Source organism: Hyla sarda, chromosome 3, assembly GCF_029499605.1.
Source record: "Hyla sarda isolate aHylSar1 chromosome 3, aHylSar1.hap1, whole genome shotgun sequence".
Lineage (NCBI taxonomy): Eukaryota > Metazoa > Chordata > Amphibia > Anura > Hylidae > Hyla > Hyla sarda.
Window position 1 is genome coordinate 119555836 of NC_079191.1, and position 8556 is coordinate 119564391.

Below are 8556 nucleotides of genomic sequence, written 5' to 3' on the forward strand. Positions count from 1 at the left end.
CATCCAGACCCGTCATTAACATCCTCATCATCATCACCGCCTGTCATCATCCAGACCCTCATCATCATCACCTGTCATCATCCCCTTGTCATCATCCCACACATCCCCCCTTCATCATCCCCTTGTCATCATCCCACACATCCCCCCTTCATCATCCCCTTGTCATCATTCCCACCCCCCTTCATCATCCCCTTGTAATCATCCCACACATCCCCCCTTCATCATCCCCTTGTCATCATTCCCACCCCCCTTCATCATCCCCTTGTAATCATCCCACACCCCCCTTCATCATCCCCACCCCCTTCATCATCCCCACCCCCTTCATCATCCCCCCCCCTTCATCAGCCTCTTGTCATCATCCCACACCCTCCCTTCATCATCCTCTTCTCATCATCCGTCCTCAGTGTTCTTCAACCTGCGGACCTCCAGAGGTTTCAAAACTACAAGCAAGGGCTTGCTGGGAGTCGTAGTTTTGAAACCTCCGGAGGTCCGCAGGTTGAAGACCACTGCGGCCTTCGACATCATCCAGCCCCCTCTCACCCCCCTTTAGTTCTGTACAGTACTCACCTCTGCTCGGCGCTGGTCCGGTCCTGCAGGGCTGTCCGGAGAGGAGGTGGTCCGGTGGGTGGGATAGCAGCCCGGAACCACTATCCCACCGGACCACCTCCTCTCCGGACAGCCCTGCAGCACCGGACCAGCGCCGAGCGGAGGTGAGTACTGTACAGAACTACAGGGGGGTGAGAGGGGGCTGGATGATGTCGAAGGCCGCAGTGGTCTTTAACCTGTGGACCTCCAGAGGTTTCAAAACTACAACTCCCAGCAAGCCCGGACAGCCGATGGCTGCCCGGGCTTGCTGGGAGTTGTAGTTTTGAAACTTCTGGAGGTCCGCAGGTTGAAGACCACTGCGGGTGGAGAGTTCACTCGAGTATAAGCCGAGGGGGGTGTTTTCAGCACGAAAAATCGTGCTGAAAAACTCGGCTTATACTCGAGTATATACGGTACCTTACTTCATGGATGGATGTAGATTCCGTTACTAGCATTCAGCATTGTTCTGTCCATTGTGCCCCCATGGTTAATGGTTACATATTTCCTCCATCGCATTTCCCAATCACACACAGGCGTTGAGCTGGTTATATGTGACATAATGAGAAAGCAATGAAGGGTTGAGCAATAGGTTTTGGTTATGGGTGACAAGTTTATTTATGGGTCGGTGATCTCTGCTGGCTGCCAGCTCTTTCATGAAGCCCTCTTCTTTCTAATCCCTCACCAGTTATATTATTGACTGTCCCATGAAGATGAAGAATAAGGTGACAGACCCACAGAACTGAGTCTCAGTCGCTAAACCATGACTGATCATTTCCTGAGACTCACCATCATCATGCCTGGTATACAAGTATTCAGTAATACAGATCACTCCCACTCTGCAATGGATTTACAGCTCAACGCCTTATTTTTCATGGATCTGCACTTCATTCACGTCTATTCTATGCAAATAAATCCCCTATGTGCCCATTACGTTATATGTGTAAAGGTCAGATGCTGCTCATCTTCAGTAGAAGACTTCAGCCATGATCATGAAGGTCCCTGTACTGTAGTCACTGGGAGGTGCAATGCTGAACCATGTGGATCTGTCAGTGCTGGCAATGATAAAGATCACTCCCTGTGCTTATTATAAAAATTAACTGGAGTACTCCTGGAGTAAAAAGTACAACTAAGCAGTCTCTTCGAGGGTGATAGTCCATTTAAAGTGACAGGCAACTATTTACAAAAGGGAGGATATACAATTCATCCAAAAATGAGTTGTCATGATCAAACATTGACCTTGTGTCAACCTTAGGAAGGTTTAGCTGTTCAGAAGTGGAGGCTTTGGTGTGGTTTTATTTAGTCATAGAACTTGTACTAAAGAGAAAATGGAGGAAACCATGAGTCATATTGAACACTACATCAAAAGATTAATACATAACTTTATGACTGAGTACAACATCCAGTGACATCCAAACCAGGAATCAGGATACATTCTTTGGACTGACTGTTATATAGTTGTCATGGCAAATTATAGATTCTTTCATATAAGATATACAGTAGGTTATTCCTTAAAGGGGTATTTCGTGCAAAAACATTTTATCCCCTATCCAAAGGATAGGGGACAAGATGTCTGATCGCGGGGGGCCTGCCGCTGGGACCCCCCAGCGATCTCCCTGCAGCACCCGCATTCTATGTGGGAGCTGCGTCTCCAGTTTCGGAAACCCCTGGGTTTCGGGGACAGGGGATGTGACGTCACGCCACGCCACGCCCCCTCCATTCATGTCTATGGGAGGGGTGTGATGGCAATCACACCCCCTTCCATAGACATGAATGTAGGGGGCGTGGCGTGACGTCACGTTCCAGGTCCTGGAAAACCGGAGGTTTCCGAAAGTGGAGACGCAGCTCCCACATAGAATGCGGGTGCTGCAGGGAGATTGCGGGGGGGTCCCAGCGGCGGGCCCCCCGCAATCAGACATCTTATCCCCTATACTTTGGATAGGGGATAAAATGTTTTTGCCCGAAATACCCCTTTAACTAATGGGATTCATAATACACAGGATATTGCATATGCAATAATAATAATATATGTATTAATAAAAAATGAATCCTATTTACTATAAACTTTGATGTGAAGACTTGCCTTATAGGACTATTAAAAGATACAGGTATGGGATGAACTTCATTCACTGAGACATACTTGTAAGTGTGGGTTCACAATAAGTCTTTGCTCCCGTTTAATGTACATTTTACACGCTTGAAAAAGAAAAAAATTACACGTTAACAGATGCTAAAAACAAATGGATAGGGGATAAGATGTCTAGGGGCGGAGGACCCCTTTAAGCTTAGCATGCATGTGTTCTGAATGGGAAGCAAGCTGCTATCAAAACGCTCTAGAGGCAGGTCAACTATCACGGCAGCTTAGATTGTTGGAGCAATGGAAGTTTCTGCCATCTTCACACAGGATCTTTGGAGCTCAGTCAAATTAATTATTGGTTTTCTTGGTCTTAGGTTTGGTGCAGCAGCCAGATGAAAATGTATGGAGGTCACTGTACTCTTTAGAACTTTTAGTGCAGCATACAATTATGTTATACCCTTTTCCAGATCTGTCTCCACTCAATTCTGTCTCTGAGCTCTATAGGCAGTTCTTTCTACCTCATGGCTTGATTTTTGCTCCAATATACATTGTCATCTCTGAGACCTTATAAAGAAAGGGGTGAGTCTTACCAAATCCTGTCCAATCACCTGAATTGACCACTGGCTACTCTAATCAAGGTGTAGAAACATCTCAGAGATGATCAAGAGAAATGGGAGGAGCCAGAGCTAGTTTTTTCTTTTTAATAAATTAGCAAAGACATCGTTTTATATTCTCATTATTAGATATTGAGTGCGGAATGAATAAGGCCGAAACATAACAAAATATGAAAGTCTGAGGACTTTCCGAATGCATTGCATTACATATGACTATATTTCATCGGAAGTAAACCAATTTGTCAGCAAGTTTATGCGGCTCCTTGTGAGGCCGGAATTCAGTGACAGTGTCAGGGACGCTCCCTATGACCTTGTGTCATGTATGAGAAAATATGCAGTATTATAGTTACACTAAAGTTGTAGTTGTAGTGTGCTGACTGCTGTGAACTAGACACATTTATGATATGCACATTATCCGGCCCTTCCACATCAGACTGCTACCATTGTGTATGGGGACATATTGTGAACGGTTTGAACATGTTCATTTATTCATTATAATATTCTAAATTTCCAAATTCATATGAACACCATTGACACTGTATGAACATGCGTCTTGGATGGACATGACTCAGTCTCACTGATGTCCATGAATCACTTTTTGCCCACCATGTTCCTTACTAGTACATCCACATTAAAGGGGAACTCCGGTGGAATTTGTTTTATTTTTTCTTTTCTGTCTGACCACAGTGCTCTCTGCTGACACCTCTGTCCATGTCAAGAACTGTCCAGAGCAGGATAGGTTTGCTATGGGGATTTGCTCCTGCTCTGGACAGTTCCTGACATCAGTAGAGGTGTCAGCAGAGAGCACTGTGGTCAGACTGAAAAGAAATTCAAAAAGAAAATAACTTTCTGTGGAGTATACAGCAGCTGATAAGTACTGGAAGGATTAAGATTTTTAAATAGAAGTAATTTACAAATCTAGCTTAAGGTAGAAGCAGAAAGAAATCAGTCCGGCACCGCTATACTGATGTAGGTAGCGTGGGGTAACGTGATATGGTGTCCGTTCAACAGGGAGATATAGAGACTAGTGCAGGCGTGCTATGCTGGGGTGCTGGTTAGAAAGGCACAAGTCGCTTGTAACATCAAACAATGTAGAAAGAACCGCACTCACCCGTACATCGTGCACTAATATCTTTATTCCATGGAACATCAACGGAGAACACAGGACAGACAGTCGGCAGGTACGCCAGGGAACACGAGGTGTAGTACTACACCTCGTGTTCCCTGGCGTACCTGCCGACTGTCTGTCCTGTGTTCTCCATTGATGTTCCATGGAATAAAGATATTAGTGCACGATAAACGGGTGAGTGCGGTTCTTTCTACATTGTTTAATTTACAAATCTGTTTAACTTTCTGGCACTAGTTGATTAAATTTTTTTTTTCCACTGGAGTACCCCTTTAACCCCTTAGCGACGCAGGACGTAAATTTACGTCCTGCGCCGGCTCCCGCGATATGAAGCGGGATCGCGCCGCGATCCTGCATCATATCGCGTCGCTCCCGGTGCTCATCAACGGCCGGGACCCGCGGCTAATACCGCACATCGCCGCGATCAAAGCTGACCGCCGCTCCTAAAGTGAAACTGAAAGTGACCCGGCTGCTCAGTCGGGCTGTTCGGGACCGCCGCAGTGAAATCGCGGAGTCCCGAACAGCTTACAGGACACCGGGAGGGCCCTTACCTGCCTCCTCGGTGTCCGATCGACGAATGACTGCTCCGTGCCTGAGATCCAGGCAGGAGCAGTCAAGCGCCGATAATGCTGATCACAGGCGTGTTAATACACGCCAGTGATCAGCATAGGAGATCAGTGTGTGCAGTGTTATAGGTCCCTATGGGACCTATAACACTGCAAAAAAAAAAGTAAAAAAAAAGTGTTAATAAAGGTAATTTAACCCCTTCCCTAATAAAAGTTTGAATCACCCCCCTTTTCCCATAAAAAAAATAAAACAGTGTAAAAAAATAAATAAATAAACATATGTGGTTTCGCCACGTGCGTAAATGTCCGAACTATAAAAATATATCATTAATTAAACCGCACGGTCAATGGCGTATGCGCAAAAAAATTCCAAAGTCCAAAAAAGCGTATTTTGGTCACTTTTTATACCATAAAAAAAATGAATAAAAAGTGATCAAAAAGTCCGATTAAAACAAAAATCATAACTATAAAAACGTCAGATCACGGCGCAAAAAATGAGTCCTCATACTGCCTTGTATGTCGAAAAATAAAAAAGTTATAGGGGTCAGAAGATGACATTTTTAAACGTATACATTTTCCTGCATGTAGTTATGATTTTTTCCAGAAGTGCGACAAAATCAAACCTATATAAGTAGGGTATCATTTTAACTGTATGGACCTACAGAATAATGATAAGGTGTAATTTTTACCGAAATATGCACTGCGTAGAAACGGAAGCCCCCAAAAGTTACAAAATTGCGTTTTTTTTCAATTTTGTCGCACAATGATTTTTTTTTCCGTTTCGCCGTGCATTTTTGGGTAAAATGACTAATGTCACTGCAAAGTAGAATTGGCGACGCAAAAAAAAAGCCATAATATGGATTTTTAGGTGGAAAATTGAAAGGGTTATGATTTTTAAAAGGTAAGGAGGAAAAAACGAAAGTGCAAAAACGGAAAAACCCTGAGTCCTTAAGGGGTTAATGTACAGAACTTCCTATGTCCTGGCAGCCATATGTCTTATATTTCACCCCTGTTTAGTTTGTACCCAGATTGCAGGTGATACACTTTGTCAGCGCACTAGATTCATCGATAGGAGCTGGGTGATTGCTATAGAAGTGAAATGAGGAACAACAGACAAAATTTCTACTTCCTTTCCAAGGCAAAAGAATTTCAATGTAACGATCCATGTAGTCCGCTTCCAGAGTTTTAATAATGCGTACAAGGTGTTTCTAACAAGGTCAAATCATTTTGCCCCCTATGTGCAATATAGATGGCATTTCCCAATGAGTTCCATCAGCAGTGTGTTTGATCACAGAGTTCACCTTTGGACACAGAATAAAGCCCCACTAGACAGACAGCAGATGGAGTATGTTTCTAGGATGTAAGCAGTTTGATGGATGAGGTGAACTGATAAGGAAAGGAAAGAGAAGATTAACAATGAAGGAATCTGAGAGCTCTCCCGGCTTGGTAATCAATGTTGTTCTACACTGTGACCAAGCTCCAAACAGAAGAAAGGATTCCGCCTGGACACATTTCACCAGCTTGCTGACAGGAGTATGTGCATGTAAACTTTACTTTTACTGCAGGCCATAGTAAATAATAGGAAGCTTGTCTGTCTAATACAGTCATTTCCAGAATCACTTCAAGTCCTATTGATAATAGGGCGTTGTGCGTTTGTCTTTCTTCTGGTCTGGTCACTGTATAGGTCATTATTGGTCAACCTTCCCAAGCATATTTACCGTATTTTTCATCCTATAGGACGCACCGGCGTATAAGACGCACCCAATTTATAGGTGCAAAATCGAAAAAAATAAAGATTTTGAACCCAATAGTGGTCTTCAACCTGCGGACCTCCAGATGTTGCAAAACTACATCTCCCAGCATGCCCGGACAGCCAACGGCTGTCCGGGCATGCTGGGAGTTGTAGTTTTGCAACATCTGGAGGTCGGCAGATTGAAGACCACTGCATAGGAGGTAATACTCACGTGTCCCAACCCCCCCCCCCCCCCCCCGCTGCCCTGGATGTCGCTCCATCGCTGTCGCCGTCGCACCGGAACGTCTCTGTCTCTGCTGCCGGCCGGGTATCCTCGCTCTCCGTCGCCGCCATCACGTCGTTACACACGCCGACGCACGTACGCGATGACGTGATGATGAGGAAGGAGAGCGCCGGCCATACAGGGGATCCCTGAATGGAGAAGACACCGAGGAGGCAGGTAAGGTCCCTCCCGGTGTCCTGTAAGCACTAACCTGGCAATTCAGTCGGGCTATTCGGGACCGCCGCGGTGAAATCGCGGCGGTCCCGAACAGCCCGACTGAACAGCCGGGTTAGTGTCACTTTCCCTTAAGACGCGGCGGTCAGCTTTGATCGCCGCGTCTGAAGGGTTAATACAGGGCATCACCGCGATCGGTGATGTCCTGTATTAGCCGCGGGTCCTGGCCGTTGATGGCCGCAGGGACCGCCGCGATAGGGGTGTATTCGCCGTATAAGATGCACCGACTTTTTCCCCCCAGTTTTGGGATAGAAAAAGTGCGCCTTATACGGCGAAAAATATGGTATATGTATTTGGAATGTAAATTACATTGGGGATCCTTATTCTCTGAGCCACACCCTGAGCACATCTTATTTTTGAGGGACCAGGTCCTCGTCTTAATGTGTTATACATGTATGTTAAAGGGGTACTCCACCCCTAGACATCCCCTATCCAAAGGATAGGGGATAAGATGTCTGGTTCCGTGGGTCCTGCCGCTGGGGACCCCCGCAATATAGCATGCAGCACCCACCTGTATCTGCTTCCGGCAGTGCTGGAGGTTCTGGCTCCCGACCACGGGAACGGAACATCGTGACATCACGACTCCACCCCCTTAATGTAAGTCTATGGGAGGGGGCGTGACAGCTGGCACGCCCCCTCCCATAGACTTGCATTGAGGGGGCGGGGCGTGATGTCACACGGGGGCGGGGACGTGACATCACGATCTTCCGTTCCCGTGGTCGGGAACCAGAACCTCCAGCGCTGCCGGAAGCAAATACAGGTGGGTGCTGCATGCTATATTGCAGGGGTCCCCAGCGGCGGGACCCCCGCAATCAGCCATCGTATCCCCTATCCTTTGGTTAGGGGATAAGATGTCTAGGGGAGGAGTACACCTTTAAAGGTCTGAAAGGGTTACTCTGGTGGAAACCAATTCATTTCATATCAACTGGCTCCAGAGAGTCAAAAAGATTTGTAACTGACTTCTATTAACCCCTTAAGGACCGGAGGTTTTTCCGTTTTTGCATTTTCGTTTTTTGCTCCTTGCATTTAAAAAATCATAACTCTTTCAAATTTACACCTAAAAATCCATATGATGGCTTATTTTTTGCGCCAACAATTCTACTTTGTAATGACGTCAGTCATTTTGCCCAAAAATCTATGGTGAAGCGGGAAAAAAAATCATTGTGCGACAAAATTGAAAAAAAAAACGCTGTTTTGTAACTTTTGGGGGCTTCCGTTTCTACGTAGTACATTTTTCGGTAAAAATGACACCTGATATGTATTCTGTAGGTCCATACGATTAAAATGATACCCTACTTATATAGGTTTGATTTTGTCGGACTTCTGGAAAAAATCATAACTA

At 45.6% G+C, this 8556-nt stretch overlaps 1 long non-coding RNA gene across 1 annotated transcript in view; it reads left to right on the forward strand.

Moving 5' to 3' along the window:
• LOC130361654 (uncharacterized) overlaps positions 1 to 6423 on the forward strand; it is a 56400-nt gene extending 49977 nt beyond the window's left edge. Inside the window, exon 3 of the long non-coding RNA XR_008891099.1 lies at positions 6215 to 6423. This is a non-coding gene — a long non-coding RNA (uncharacterized LOC130361654). The remainder of the gene's footprint in view (positions 1 to 6214) is intronic.
• The last annotated feature ends 2133 nt before the right edge of the window (positions 6424 to 8556 follow it).